This window comes from Schistocerca nitens, unplaced genomic scaffold (assembly GCF_023898315.1).
Source record: "Schistocerca nitens isolate TAMUIC-IGC-003100 unplaced genomic scaffold, iqSchNite1.1 HiC_scaffold_400, whole genome shotgun sequence".
In the NCBI taxonomy this organism is placed as follows: Eukaryota; Metazoa; Arthropoda; class Insecta; order Orthoptera; family Acrididae; genus Schistocerca; species Schistocerca nitens.
The window spans coordinates 16513-29900 of record NW_026045933.1 but is presented as its reverse complement, the minus strand read 5'-3'; the positions used below and the strand labels follow the sequence as shown (position 1 = coordinate 29900).

General features: G+C 48.3%; 6 non-coding genes across 6 annotated transcripts; all 6 read left to right on the top strand.

Moving 5' to 3' along the window:
• The first annotated feature begins 20 nt into the window (after window positions 1-20).
• LOC126231628 (U1 spliceosomal RNA) lies at window positions 21-183 on the top strand. The gene has a single exon (XR_007544408.1). It is a non-coding gene; the product is annotated as a U1 spliceosomal RNA (small nuclear RNA).
• Window positions 184-2294: 2111 nt separating this feature from the next.
• LOC126231626 (U1 spliceosomal RNA) lies at window positions 2295-2457 on the top strand. The gene has a single exon (XR_007544407.1). It is a non-coding gene; the product is annotated as a U1 spliceosomal RNA (small nuclear RNA).
• A 2111-nt stretch (window positions 2458-4568) lies between these two features.
• LOC126231625 (U1 spliceosomal RNA) lies at window positions 4569-4731 on the top strand. The gene has a single exon (XR_007544406.1). It is a non-coding gene; the product is annotated as a U1 spliceosomal RNA (small nuclear RNA).
• Window positions 4732-6842: 2111 nt separating this feature from the next.
• Window positions 6843-7005, top strand: LOC126231624 (U1 spliceosomal RNA). The gene has a single exon (XR_007544405.1). It is a non-coding gene; the product is annotated as a U1 spliceosomal RNA (small nuclear RNA).
• Window positions 7006-9116: 2111 nt separating this feature from the next.
• On the top strand, window positions 9117-9279 carry LOC126231623 (U1 spliceosomal RNA). Its single transcript, XR_007544404.1, has one exon. It is a non-coding gene; the product is annotated as a U1 spliceosomal RNA (small nuclear RNA).
• Window positions 9280-11390: 2111 nt separating this feature from the next.
• On the top strand, window positions 11391-11553 carry LOC126231622 (U1 spliceosomal RNA). Its single transcript, XR_007544403.1, has one exon. It is a non-coding gene; the product is annotated as a U1 spliceosomal RNA (small nuclear RNA).
• The last annotated feature ends 1835 nt before the right edge of the window (window positions 11554-13388 follow it).

Below are 13388 nucleotides of genomic sequence, written 5' to 3'. Positions count from 1 at the left end.
GCCTGTGGCCGAGGAGAAGCATACTTACCTGGCGTAGAGGATACCGTGATCATGAAGGCGGTTCCTCCGGGGTGAGGCTTGTCCATTGCACTTCGGTCGAGCTGACCCCCGCGATTACTCCAAATGCGAGTAACTCGGGCGCATAATTTTTGGTAGTCGGGACTGCGTTCGCGCTGTCCCGGTGCTAATCTCTAATGCAATCAAAGCCTCTCCTCGTAGTGGATGATAAGCACTGACGGTGAGTAATTTACCAGCTTCTTATAACCGATGATGCCTCTACTAAAAACGACAAATTGCACTAGGACACGGCGTCGAAACCCACAGCCGGCGCACTGCTCGTTAACCGCGTGGCACGCGTGCTCGTAATAACAGCGGCAGCCGCGAGATGGCTCAGGCGATCTAACTTGGCTGCGATTTCCGTATTAACGGTCGAACGGCCCCTTTTAGCATTCTCTGTCCATAAACGGATTGTGCACCAAACGTTATTCGACGGCGCGGCATTCCCTGCAAGCACAGTGACTGCTGTGGCGCGAGCGGGCGTACAGGGGCCGTCGGCCAGCCGAACGCTTTGGCGCCTGTGGCAAGGTACATGAAGGGGCCGGAAGCGAGCGTCTAGCGTAGCGTCTCGAGACTTCGAGACTTGCAGACTTGCGGCACTTGAGGAGCTTGTGGGGATGTGAATCGAAGGAAATAACATGACGAGCTGCACCGAAAACGAGAAACATAGATTCTAGCCAACCTCGGTGATCGGACGAGAACCGGCGTATTTTTACCCTTTTCTTGCCTCGTTGCCGTTGGCGAGTGAATGCTGCAACGTGTGCCGGCAAGTCAGCTTCGGATCCTCACTTAACTTCCACACACAGTGAATATCTTCCTGGCCACGACAGTTTCCTGCCGCAGTTGGCGTCTACCTGCTCTAAGGAATGGCCTTTCGTCGCAGTGGTTGTGTTTCATCTGACAACTTTGCAGGCAACCTAAAATAACGCTTGGAAAGGAACAATTAAAGCACGAGGAGGACTGAAAACGGCCGCATGAAATTATTAAGCTCGGTTTCGATTGCGACAATTCCTATGAAATACTCACGTACACTAATTGCAGAGATAGGTAGGATTAAAAAAAAAACACTTCATTGTTTAATACCATTTCATTACACTTCAGAACTGTTACTACTTCAAAAACAAGCAATTTAATTTATCCTTACTTACTTACTTACTTACTTACTTACTCCAGGTCCAAGCAAAGAGACAGAGAGGGGTGAATGTAATGCCTGCAGCCGTTTTCAAATGTTTGCACATATAAAACTACTCATAGCGTCACAATAGTCATAAGATATTAATCATTTACGAAATGCCGCAAAATTAATCTGCAGCAAGCAGTGTTGTTGCCATTAGATGGCAATGGCTTTGTTTTCACAGTGCTACCTAGTAGTGGTGCAGCCTAAACGAATTAATTACTTCCCCTAAACTTTTCCATCTAGCTTAAATAATGAAGCATTATTATTTTTGTCATATACTTTCATATGCGTGAAGGAAATATCTCCACATTCTGAATTAAAGTGAAGACAAATTTTGTTCGAGCTTTCCAGATAGTGCTCGAGATGGACAGAAAAAAGAAGTGTTACCATACCTTCAAGTGTCTTCTGTTCCATCAGCGTCCAATGGGGTAAGCTGCAGTTTTTGCTGATTATTGTCTTTCCTTAAGAACCTGCTGATGTGATGTTTGTCCCTCGTGTACAACACCCACGAGTGCATCCAGCTTTCTTAGAACATCTGATAGTCTGAGCTTGGTCCTTCGGTTGCTCAGCGACAGACAAGGGCGATTGACAATGCTGCCGTATTTCCTAGCACTAAGGGCTCCCACGGAGGGAGCAAAGGTAAGAGCAACAATTGATTTTGTGGCTTGCACTGTGGCTCGAAGAAACAGTCATTCAGCAAATCTCATTTGCCGTTTTGACACCGGACGAAAGAAAGAGGGCGACTTTCAGGCGGAGAGGGCGGCTCGAAGGCGGTAACCCCGACGTGGCCCGCCATCTCCCGGAGGGTGCAGTAACTTAACCCCAGCAACGGCCGGCGCCGCGAGTCGCGATGTCTTCCGCACGAAAAATGCATCGCTTTCTGCAGAGGGCCGTTATTGTGCCTGTCTGCCTGCTAACTCGACGGCCAACAGCGCGTTTATAAGGAAGCAAGTACATTCACGGCACCATGCTCTTCGCCGAATGCGACAACGTCAAGAGTTCTCGTTCCACTACGATAGCGCGAGGCATTACAAATATTCGCCTGTGGCCGAGGAGAAGCATACTTACCTGGCGTAGAGGATACCGTGATCATGAAGGCGGTTCCTCCGGGGTGAGGCTTGTCCATTGCACTTCGGTCGAGCTGACCCCCGCGATTACTCCAAATGCGAGTAACTCGGGCGCATAATTTTTGGTAGTCGGGACTGCGTTCGCGCTGTCCCGGTGCTAATCTCTAATGCAATCAAAGCCTCTCCTCGTAGTGGATGATAAGCACTGACGGTGAGTAATTTACCAGCTTCTTATAACCGATGATGCCTCTACTAAAAACGACAAATTGCACTAGGACACGGCGTCGAAACCCACAGCCGGCGCACTGCTCGTTAACCGCGTGGCACGCGTGCTCGTAATAACAGCGGCAGCCGCGAGATGGCTCAGGCGATCTAACTTGGCTGCGATTTCCGTATTAACGGTCGAACGGCCCCTTTTAGCATTCTCTGTCCATAAACGGATTGTGCACCAAACGTTATTCGACGGCGCGGCATTCCCTGCAAGCACAGTGACTGCTGTGGCGCGAGCGGGCGTACAGGGGCCGTCGGCCAGCCGAACGCTTTGGCGCCTGTGGCAAGGTACATGAAGGGGCCGGAAGCGAGCGTCTAGCGTAGCGTCTCGAGACTTCGAGACTTGCAGACTTGCGGCACTTGAGGAGCTTGTGGGGATGTGAATCGAAGGAAATAACATGACGAGCTGCACCGAAAACGAGAAACATAGATTCTAGCCAACCTCGGTGATCGGACGAGAACCGGCGTATTTTTACCCTTTTCTTGCCTCGTTGCCGTTGGCGAGTGAATGCTGCAACGTGTGCCGGCAAGTCAGCTTCGGATCCTCACTTAACTTCCACACACAGTGAATATCTTCCTGGCCACGACAGTTTCCTGCCGCAGTTGGCGTCTACCTGCTCTAAGGAATGGCCTTTCGTCGCAGTGGTTGTGTTTCATCTGACAACTTTGCAGGCAACCTAAAATAACGCTTGGAAAGGAACAATTAAAGCACGAGGAGGACTGAAAACGGCCGCATGAAATTATTAAGCTCGGTTTCGATTGCGACAATTCCTATGAAATACTCACGTACACTAATTGCAGAGATAGGTAGGATTAAAAAAAAAACACTTCATTGTTTAATACCATTTCATTACACTTCAGAACTGTTACTACTTCAAAAACAAGCAATTTAATTTATCCTTACTTACTTACTTACTTACTTACTTACTCCAGGTCCAAGCAAAGAGACAGAGAGGGGTGAATGTAATGCCTGCAGCCGTTTTCAAATGTTTGCACATATAAAACTACTCATAGCGTCACAATAGTCATAAGATATTAATCATTTACGAAATGCCGCAAAATTAATCTGCAGCAAGCAGTGTTGTTGCCATTAGATGGCAATGGCTTTGTTTTCACAGTGCTACCTAGTAGTGGTGCAGCCTAAACGAATTAATTACTTCCCCTAAACTTTTCCATCTAGCTTAAATAATGAAGCATTATTATTTTTGTCATATACTTTCATATGCGTGAAGGAAATATCTCCACATTCTGAATTAAAGTGAAGACAAATTTTGTTCGAGCTTTCCAGATAGTGCTCGAGATGGACAGAAAAAAGAAGTGTTACCATACCTTCAAGTGTCTTCTGTTCCATCAGCGTCCAATGGGGTAAGCTGCAGTTTTTGCTGATTATTGTCTTTCCTTAAGAACCTGCTGATGTGATGTTTGTCCCTCGTGTACAACACCCACGAGTGCATCCAGCTTTCTTAGAACATCTGATAGTCTGAGCTTGGTCCTTCGGTTGCTCAGCGACAGACAAGGGCGATTGACAATGCTGCCGTATTTCCTAGCACTAAGGGCTCCCACGGAGGGAGCAAAGGTAAGAGCAACAATTGATTTTGTGGCTTGCACTGTGGCTCGAAGAAACAGTCATTCAGCAAATCTCATTTGCCGTTTTGACACCGGACGAAAGAAAGAGGGCGACTTTCAGGCGGAGAGGGCGGCTCGAAGGCGGTAACCCCGACGTGGCCCGCCATCTCCCGGAGGGTGCAGTAACTTAACCCCAGCAACGGCCGGCGCCGCGAGTCGCGATGTCTTCCGCACGAAAAATGCATCGCTTTCTGCAGAGGGCCGTTATTGTGCCTGTCTGCCTGCTAACTCGACGGCCAACAGCGCGTTTATAAGGAAGCAAGTACATTCACGGCACCATGCTCTTCGCCGAATGCGACAACGTCAAGAGTTCTCGTTCCACTACGATAGCGCGAGGCATTACAAATATTCGCCTGTGGCCGAGGAGAAGCATACTTACCTGGCGTAGAGGATACCGTGATCATGAAGGCGGTTCCTCCGGGGTGAGGCTTGTCCATTGCACTTCGGTCGAGCTGACCCCCGCGATTACTCCAAATGCGAGTAACTCGGGCGCATAATTTTTGGTAGTCGGGACTGCGTTCGCGCTGTCCCGGTGCTAATCTCTAATGCAATCAAAGCCTCTCCTCGTAGTGGATGATAAGCACTGACGGTGAGTAATTTACCAGCTTCTTATAACCGATGATGCCTCTACTAAAAACGACAAATTGCACTAGGACACGGCGTCGAAACCCACAGCCGGCGCACTGCTCGTTAACCGCGTGGCACGCGTGCTCGTAATAACAGCGGCAGCCGCGAGATGGCTCAGGCGATCTAACTTGGCTGCGATTTCCGTATTAACGGTCGAACGGCCCCTTTTAGCATTCTCTGTCCATAAACGGATTGTGCACCAAACGTTATTCGACGGCGCGGCATTCCCTGCAAGCACAGTGACTGCTGTGGCGCGAGCGGGCGTACAGGGGCCGTCGGCCAGCCGAACGCTTTGGCGCCTGTGGCAAGGTACATGAAGGGGCCGGAAGCGAGCGTCTAGCGTAGCGTCTCGAGACTTCGAGACTTGCAGACTTGCGGCACTTGAGGAGCTTGTGGGGATGTGAATCGAAGGAAATAACATGACGAGCTGCACCGAAAACGAGAAACATAGATTCTAGCCAACCTCGGTGATCGGACGAGAACCGGCGTATTTTTACCCTTTTCTTGCCTCGTTGCCGTTGGCGAGTGAATGCTGCAACGTGTGCCGGCAAGTCAGCTTCGGATCCTCACTTAACTTCCACACACAGTGAATATCTTCCTGGCCACGACAGTTTCCTGCCGCAGTTGGCGTCTACCTGCTCTAAGGAATGGCCTTTCGTCGCAGTGGTTGTGTTTCATCTGACAACTTTGCAGGCAACCTAAAATAACGCTTGGAAAGGAACAATTAAAGCACGAGGAGGACTGAAAACGGCCGCATGAAATTATTAAGCTCGGTTTCGATTGCGACAATTCCTATGAAATACTCACGTACACTAATTGCAGAGATAGGTAGGATTAAAAAAAAAACACTTCATTGTTTAATACCATTTCATTACACTTCAGAACTGTTACTACTTCAAAAACAAGCAATTTAATTTATCCTTACTTACTTACTTACTTACTTACTTACTCCAGGTCCAAGCAAAGAGACAGAGAGGGGTGAATGTAATGCCTGCAGCCGTTTTCAAATGTTTGCACATATAAAACTACTCATAGCGTCACAATAGTCATAAGATATTAATCATTTACGAAATGCCGCAAAATTAATCTGCAGCAAGCAGTGTTGTTGCCATTAGATGGCAATGGCTTTGTTTTCACAGTGCTACCTAGTAGTGGTGCAGCCTAAACGAATTAATTACTTCCCCTAAACTTTTCCATCTAGCTTAAATAATGAAGCATTATTATTTTTGTCATATACTTTCATATGCGTGAAGGAAATATCTCCACATTCTGAATTAAAGTGAAGACAAATTTTGTTCGAGCTTTCCAGATAGTGCTCGAGATGGACAGAAAAAAGAAGTGTTACCATACCTTCAAGTGTCTTCTGTTCCATCAGCGTCCAATGGGGTAAGCTGCAGTTTTTGCTGATTATTGTCTTTCCTTAAGAACCTGCTGATGTGATGTTTGTCCCTCGTGTACAACACCCACGAGTGCATCCAGCTTTCTTAGAACATCTGATAGTCTGAGCTTGGTCCTTCGGTTGCTCAGCGACAGACAAGGGCGATTGACAATGCTGCCGTATTTCCTAGCACTAAGGGCTCCCACGGAGGGAGCAAAGGTAAGAGCAACAATTGATTTTGTGGCTTGCACTGTGGCTCGAAGAAACAGTCATTCAGCAAATCTCATTTGCCGTTTTGACACCGGACGAAAGAAAGAGGGCGACTTTCAGGCGGAGAGGGCGGCTCGAAGGCGGTAACCCCGACGTGGCCCGCCATCTCCCGGAGGGTGCAGTAACTTAACCCCAGCAACGGCCGGCGCCGCGAGTCGCGATGTCTTCCGCACGAAAAATGCATCGCTTTCTGCAGAGGGCCGTTATTGTGCCTGTCTGCCTGCTAACTCGACGGCCAACAGCGCGTTTATAAGGAAGCAAGTACATTCACGGCACCATGCTCTTCGCCGAATGCGACAACGTCAAGAGTTCTCGTTCCACTACGATAGCGCGAGGCATTACAAATATTCGCCTGTGGCCGAGGAGAAGCATACTTACCTGGCGTAGAGGATACCGTGATCATGAAGGCGGTTCCTCCGGGGTGAGGCTTGTCCATTGCACTTCGGTCGAGCTGACCCCCGCGATTACTCCAAATGCGAGTAACTCGGGCGCATAATTTTTGGTAGTCGGGACTGCGTTCGCGCTGTCCCGGTGCTAATCTCTAATGCAATCAAAGCCTCTCCTCGTAGTGGATGATAAGCACTGACGGTGAGTAATTTACCAGCTTCTTATAACCGATGATGCCTCTACTAAAAACGACAAATTGCACTAGGACACGGCGTCGAAACCCACAGCCGGCGCACTGCTCGTTAACCGCGTGGCACGCGTGCTCGTAATAACAGCGGCAGCCGCGAGATGGCTCAGGCGATCTAACTTGGCTGCGATTTCCGTATTAACGGTCGAACGGCCCCTTTTAGCATTCTCTGTCCATAAACGGATTGTGCACCAAACGTTATTCGACGGCGCGGCATTCCCTGCAAGCACAGTGACTGCTGTGGCGCGAGCGGGCGTACAGGGGCCGTCGGCCAGCCGAACGCTTTGGCGCCTGTGGCAAGGTACATGAAGGGGCCGGAAGCGAGCGTCTAGCGTAGCGTCTCGAGACTTCGAGACTTGCAGACTTGCGGCACTTGAGGAGCTTGTGGGGATGTGAATCGAAGGAAATAACATGACGAGCTGCACCGAAAACGAGAAACATAGATTCTAGCCAACCTCGGTGATCGGACGAGAACCGGCGTATTTTTACCCTTTTCTTGCCTCGTTGCCGTTGGCGAGTGAATGCTGCAACGTGTGCCGGCAAGTCAGCTTCGGATCCTCACTTAACTTCCACACACAGTGAATATCTTCCTGGCCACGACAGTTTCCTGCCGCAGTTGGCGTCTACCTGCTCTAAGGAATGGCCTTTCGTCGCAGTGGTTGTGTTTCATCTGACAACTTTGCAGGCAACCTAAAATAACGCTTGGAAAGGAACAATTAAAGCACGAGGAGGACTGAAAACGGCCGCATGAAATTATTAAGCTCGGTTTCGATTGCGACAATTCCTATGAAATACTCACGTACACTAATTGCAGAGATAGGTAGGATTAAAAAAAAAACACTTCATTGTTTAATACCATTTCATTACACTTCAGAACTGTTACTACTTCAAAAACAAGCAATTTAATTTATCCTTACTTACTTACTTACTTACTTACTTACTCCAGGTCCAAGCAAAGAGACAGAGAGGGGTGAATGTAATGCCTGCAGCCGTTTTCAAATGTTTGCACATATAAAACTACTCATAGCGTCACAATAGTCATAAGATATTAATCATTTACGAAATGCCGCAAAATTAATCTGCAGCAAGCAGTGTTGTTGCCATTAGATGGCAATGGCTTTGTTTTCACAGTGCTACCTAGTAGTGGTGCAGCCTAAACGAATTAATTACTTCCCCTAAACTTTTCCATCTAGCTTAAATAATGAAGCATTATTATTTTTGTCATATACTTTCATATGCGTGAAGGAAATATCTCCACATTCTGAATTAAAGTGAAGACAAATTTTGTTCGAGCTTTCCAGATAGTGCTCGAGATGGACAGAAAAAAGAAGTGTTACCATACCTTCAAGTGTCTTCTGTTCCATCAGCGTCCAATGGGGTAAGCTGCAGTTTTTGCTGATTATTGTCTTTCCTTAAGAACCTGCTGATGTGATGTTTGTCCCTCGTGTACAACACCCACGAGTGCATCCAGCTTTCTTAGAACATCTGATAGTCTGAGCTTGGTCCTTCGGTTGCTCAGCGACAGACAAGGGCGATTGACAATGCTGCCGTATTTCCTAGCACTAAGGGCTCCCACGGAGGGAGCAAAGGTAAGAGCAACAATTGATTTTGTGGCTTGCACTGTGGCTCGAAGAAACAGTCATTCAGCAAATCTCATTTGCCGTTTTGACACCGGACGAAAGAAAGAGGGCGACTTTCAGGCGGAGAGGGCGGCTCGAAGGCGGTAACCCCGACGTGGCCCGCCATCTCCCGGAGGGTGCAGTAACTTAACCCCAGCAACGGCCGGCGCCGCGAGTCGCGATGTCTTCCGCACGAAAAATGCATCGCTTTCTGCAGAGGGCCGTTATTGTGCCTGTCTGCCTGCTAACTCGACGGCCAACAGCGCGTTTATAAGGAAGCAAGTACATTCACGGCACCATGCTCTTCGCCGAATGCGACAACGTCAAGAGTTCTCGTTCCACTACGATAGCGCGAGGCATTACAAATATTCGCCTGTGGCCGAGGAGAAGCATACTTACCTGGCGTAGAGGATACCGTGATCATGAAGGCGGTTCCTCCGGGGTGAGGCTTGTCCATTGCACTTCGGTCGAGCTGACCCCCGCGATTACTCCAAATGCGAGTAACTCGGGCGCATAATTTTTGGTAGTCGGGACTGCGTTCGCGCTGTCCCGGTGCTAATCTCTAATGCAATCAAAGCCTCTCCTCGTAGTGGATGATAAGCACTGACGGTGAGTAATTTACCAGCTTCTTATAACCGATGATGCCTCTACTAAAAACGACAAATTGCACTAGGACACGGCGTCGAAACCCACAGCCGGCGCACTGCTCGTTAACCGCGTGGCACGCGTGCTCGTAATAACAGCGGCAGCCGCGAGATGGCTCAGGCGATCTAACTTGGCTGCGATTTCCGTATTAACGGTCGAACGGCCCCTTTTAGCATTCTCTGTCCATAAACGGATTGTGCACCAAACGTTATTCGACGGCGCGGCATTCCCTGCAAGCACAGTGACTGCTGTGGCGCGAGCGGGCGTACAGGGGCCGTCGGCCAGCCGAACGCTTTGGCGCCTGTGGCAAGGTACATGAAGGGGCCGGAAGCGAGCGTCTAGCGTAGCGTCTCGAGACTTCGAGACTTGCAGACTTGCGGCACTTGAGGAGCTTGTGGGGATGTGAATCGAAGGAAATAACATGACGAGCTGCACCGAAAACGAGAAACATAGATTCTAGCCAACCTCGGTGATCGGACGAGAACCGGCGTATTTTTACCCTTTTCTTGCCTCGTTGCCGTTGGCGAGTGAATGCTGCAACGTGTGCCGGCAAGTCAGCTTCGGATCCTCACTTAACTTCCACACACAGTGAATATCTTCCTGGCCACGACAGTTTCCTGCCGCAGTTGGCGTCTACCTGCTCTAAGGAATGGCCTTTCGTCGCAGTGGTTGTGTTTCATCTGACAACTTTGCAGGCAACCTAAAATAACGCTTGGAAAGGAACAATTAAAGCACGAGGAGGACTGAAAACGGCCGCATGAAATTATTAAGCTCGGTTTCGATTGCGACAATTCCTATGAAATACTCACGTACACTAATTGCAGAGATAGGTAGGATTAAAAAAAAAACACTTCATTGTTTAATACCATTTCATTACACTTCAGAACTGTTACTACTTCAAAAACAAGCAATTTAATTTATCCTTACTTACTTACTTACTTACTTACTTACTCCAGGTCCAAGCAAAGAGACAGAGAGGGGTGAATGTAATGCCTGCAGCCGTTTTCAAATGTTTGCACATATAAAACTACTCATAGCGTCACAATAGTCATAAGATATTAATCATTTACGAAATGCCGCAAAATTAATCTGCAGCAAGCAGTGTTGTTGCCATTAGATGGCAATGGCTTTGTTTTCACAGTGCTACCTAGTAGTGGTGCAGCCTAAACGAATTAATTACTTCCCCTAAACTTTTCCATCTAGCTTAAATAATGAAGCATTATTATTTTTGTCATATACTTTCATATGCGTGAAGGAAATATCTCCACATTCTGAATTAAAGTGAAGACAAATTTTGTTCGAGCTTTCCAGATAGTGCTCGAGATGGACAGAAAAAAGAAGTGTTACCATACCTTCAAGTGTCTTCTGTTCCATCAGCGTCCAATGGGGTAAGCTGCAGTTTTTGCTGATTATTGTCTTTCCTTAAGAACCTGCTGATGTGATGTTTGTCCCTCGTGTACAACACCCACGAGTGCATCCAGCTTTCTTAGAACATCTGATAGTCTGAGCTTGGTCCTTCGGTTGCTCAGCGACAGACAAGGGCGATTGACAATGCTGCCGTATTTCCTAGCACTAAGGGCTCCCACGGAGGGAGCAAAGGTAAGAGCAACAATTGATTTTGTGGCTTGCACTGTGGCTCGAAGAAACAGTCATTCAGCAAATCTCATTTGCCGTTTTGACACCGGACGAAAGAAAGAGGGCGACTTTCAGGCGGAGAGGGCGGCTCGAAGGCGGTAACCCCGACGTGGCCCGCCATCTCCCGGAGGGTGCAGTAACTTAACCCCAGCAACGGCCGGCGCCGCGAGTCGCGATGTCTTCCGCACGAAAAATGCATCGCTTTCTGCAGAGGGCCGTTATTGTGCCTGTCTGCCTGCTAACTCGACGGCCAACAGCGCGTTTATAAGGAAGCAAGTACATTCACGGCACCATGCTCTTCGCCGAATGCGACAACGTCAAGAGTTCTCGTTCCACTACGATAGCGCGAGGCATTACAAATATTCGCCTGTGGCCGAGGAGAAGCATACTTACCTGGCGTAGAGGATACCGTGATCATGAAGGCGGTTCCTCCGGGGTGAGGCTTGTCCATTGCACTTCGGTCGAGCTGACCCCCGCGATTACTCCAAATGCGAGTAACTCGGGCGCATAATTTTTGGTAGTCGGGACTGCGTTCGCGCTGTCCCGGTGCTAATCTCTAATGCAATCAAAGCCTCTCCTCGTAGTGGATGATAAGCACTGACGGTGAGTAATTTACCAGCTTCTTATAACCGATGATGCCTCTACTAAAAACGACAAATTGCACTAGGACACGGCGTCGAAACCCACAGCCGGCGCACTGCTCGTTAACCGCGTGGCACGCGTGCTCGTAATAACAGCGGCAGCCGCGAGATGGCTCAGGCGATCTAACTTGGCTGCGATTTCCGTATTAACGGTCGAACGGCCCCTTTTAGCATTCTCTGTCCATAAACGGATTGTGCACCAAACGTTATTCGACGGCGCGGCATTCCCTGCAAGCACAGTGACTGCTGTGGCGCGAGCGGGCGTACAGGGGCCGTCGGCCAGCCGAACGCTTTGGCGCCTGTGGCAAGGTACATGAAGGGGCCGGAAGCGAGCGTCTAGCGTAGCGTCTCGAGACTTCGAGACTTGCAGACTTGCGGCACTTGAGGAGCTTGTGGGGATGTGAATCGAAGGAAATAACATGACGAGCTGCACCGAAAACGAGAAACATAGATTCTAGCCAACCTCGGTGATCGGACGAGAACCGGCGTATTTTTACCCTTTTCTTGCCTCGTTGCCGTTGGCGAGTGAATGCTGCAACGTGTGCCGGCAAGTCAGCTTCGGATCCTCACTTAACTTCCACACACAGTGAATATCTTCCTGGCCACGACAGTTTCCTGCCGCAGTTGGCGTCTACCTGCTCTAAGGAATGGCCTTTCGTCGCAGTGGTTGTGTTTCATCTGACAACTTTGCAGGCAACCTAAAATAACGCTTGGAAAGGAACAATTAAAGCACGAGGAGGACTGAAAACGGCCGCATGAAATTATTAAGCTCGGTTTCGATTGCGACAATTCCTATGAAATACTCACGTACACTAATTGCAGAGATAGGTAGGATTAAAAAAAAAACACTTCATTGTTTAATACCATTTCATTACACTTCAGAACTGTTACTACTTCAAAAACAAGCAATTTAATTTATCCTTACTTACTTACTTACTTACTTACTTACTCCAGGTCCAAGCAAAGAGACAGAGAGGGGTGAATGTAATGCCTGCAGCCGTTTTCAAATGTTTGCACATATAAAACTACTCATAGCGTCACAATAGTCATAAGATATTAATCATTTACGAAATGCCGCAAAATTAATCTGCAGCAAGCAGTGTTGTTGCCATTAGATGGCAATGGCTTTGTTTTCACAGTGCTACCTAGTAGTGGTGCAGCCTAAACGAATTAATTACTTCCCCTAAACTTTTCCATCTAGCTTAAATAATGAAGCATTATTATTTTTGTCATATACTTTCATATGCGTGAAGGAAATATCTCCACATTCTGAATTAAAGTGAAGACAAATTTTGTTCGAGCTTTCCAGATAGTGCTCGAGATGGACAGAAAAAAGAAGTGTTACCATACCTTCAAGTGTCTTCTGTTCCATCAGCGTCCAATGGGGTAAGCTGCAGTTTTTGCTGATTATTGTCTTTCCTTAAGAACCTGCTGATGTGATGTTTGTCCCTCGTGTACAACACCCACGAGTGCATCCAGCTTTCTTAGAACATCTGATAGTCTGAGCTTGGTCCTTCGGTTGCTCAGCGACAGACAAGGGCGATTGACAATGCTGCCGTATTTCCTAGCACTAAGGGCTCCCACGGAGGGAGCAAAGGTAAGAGCAACAATTGATTTTGTGGCTTGCACTGTGGCTCGAAGAAACAGTCATTCAGCAAATCTCATTTGCCGTTTTGACACCGGACGAAAGAAAGAGGGCGACTTTCAGGCGGAGAGGGCGGCTCGAAGGCGGTAACCCCGAC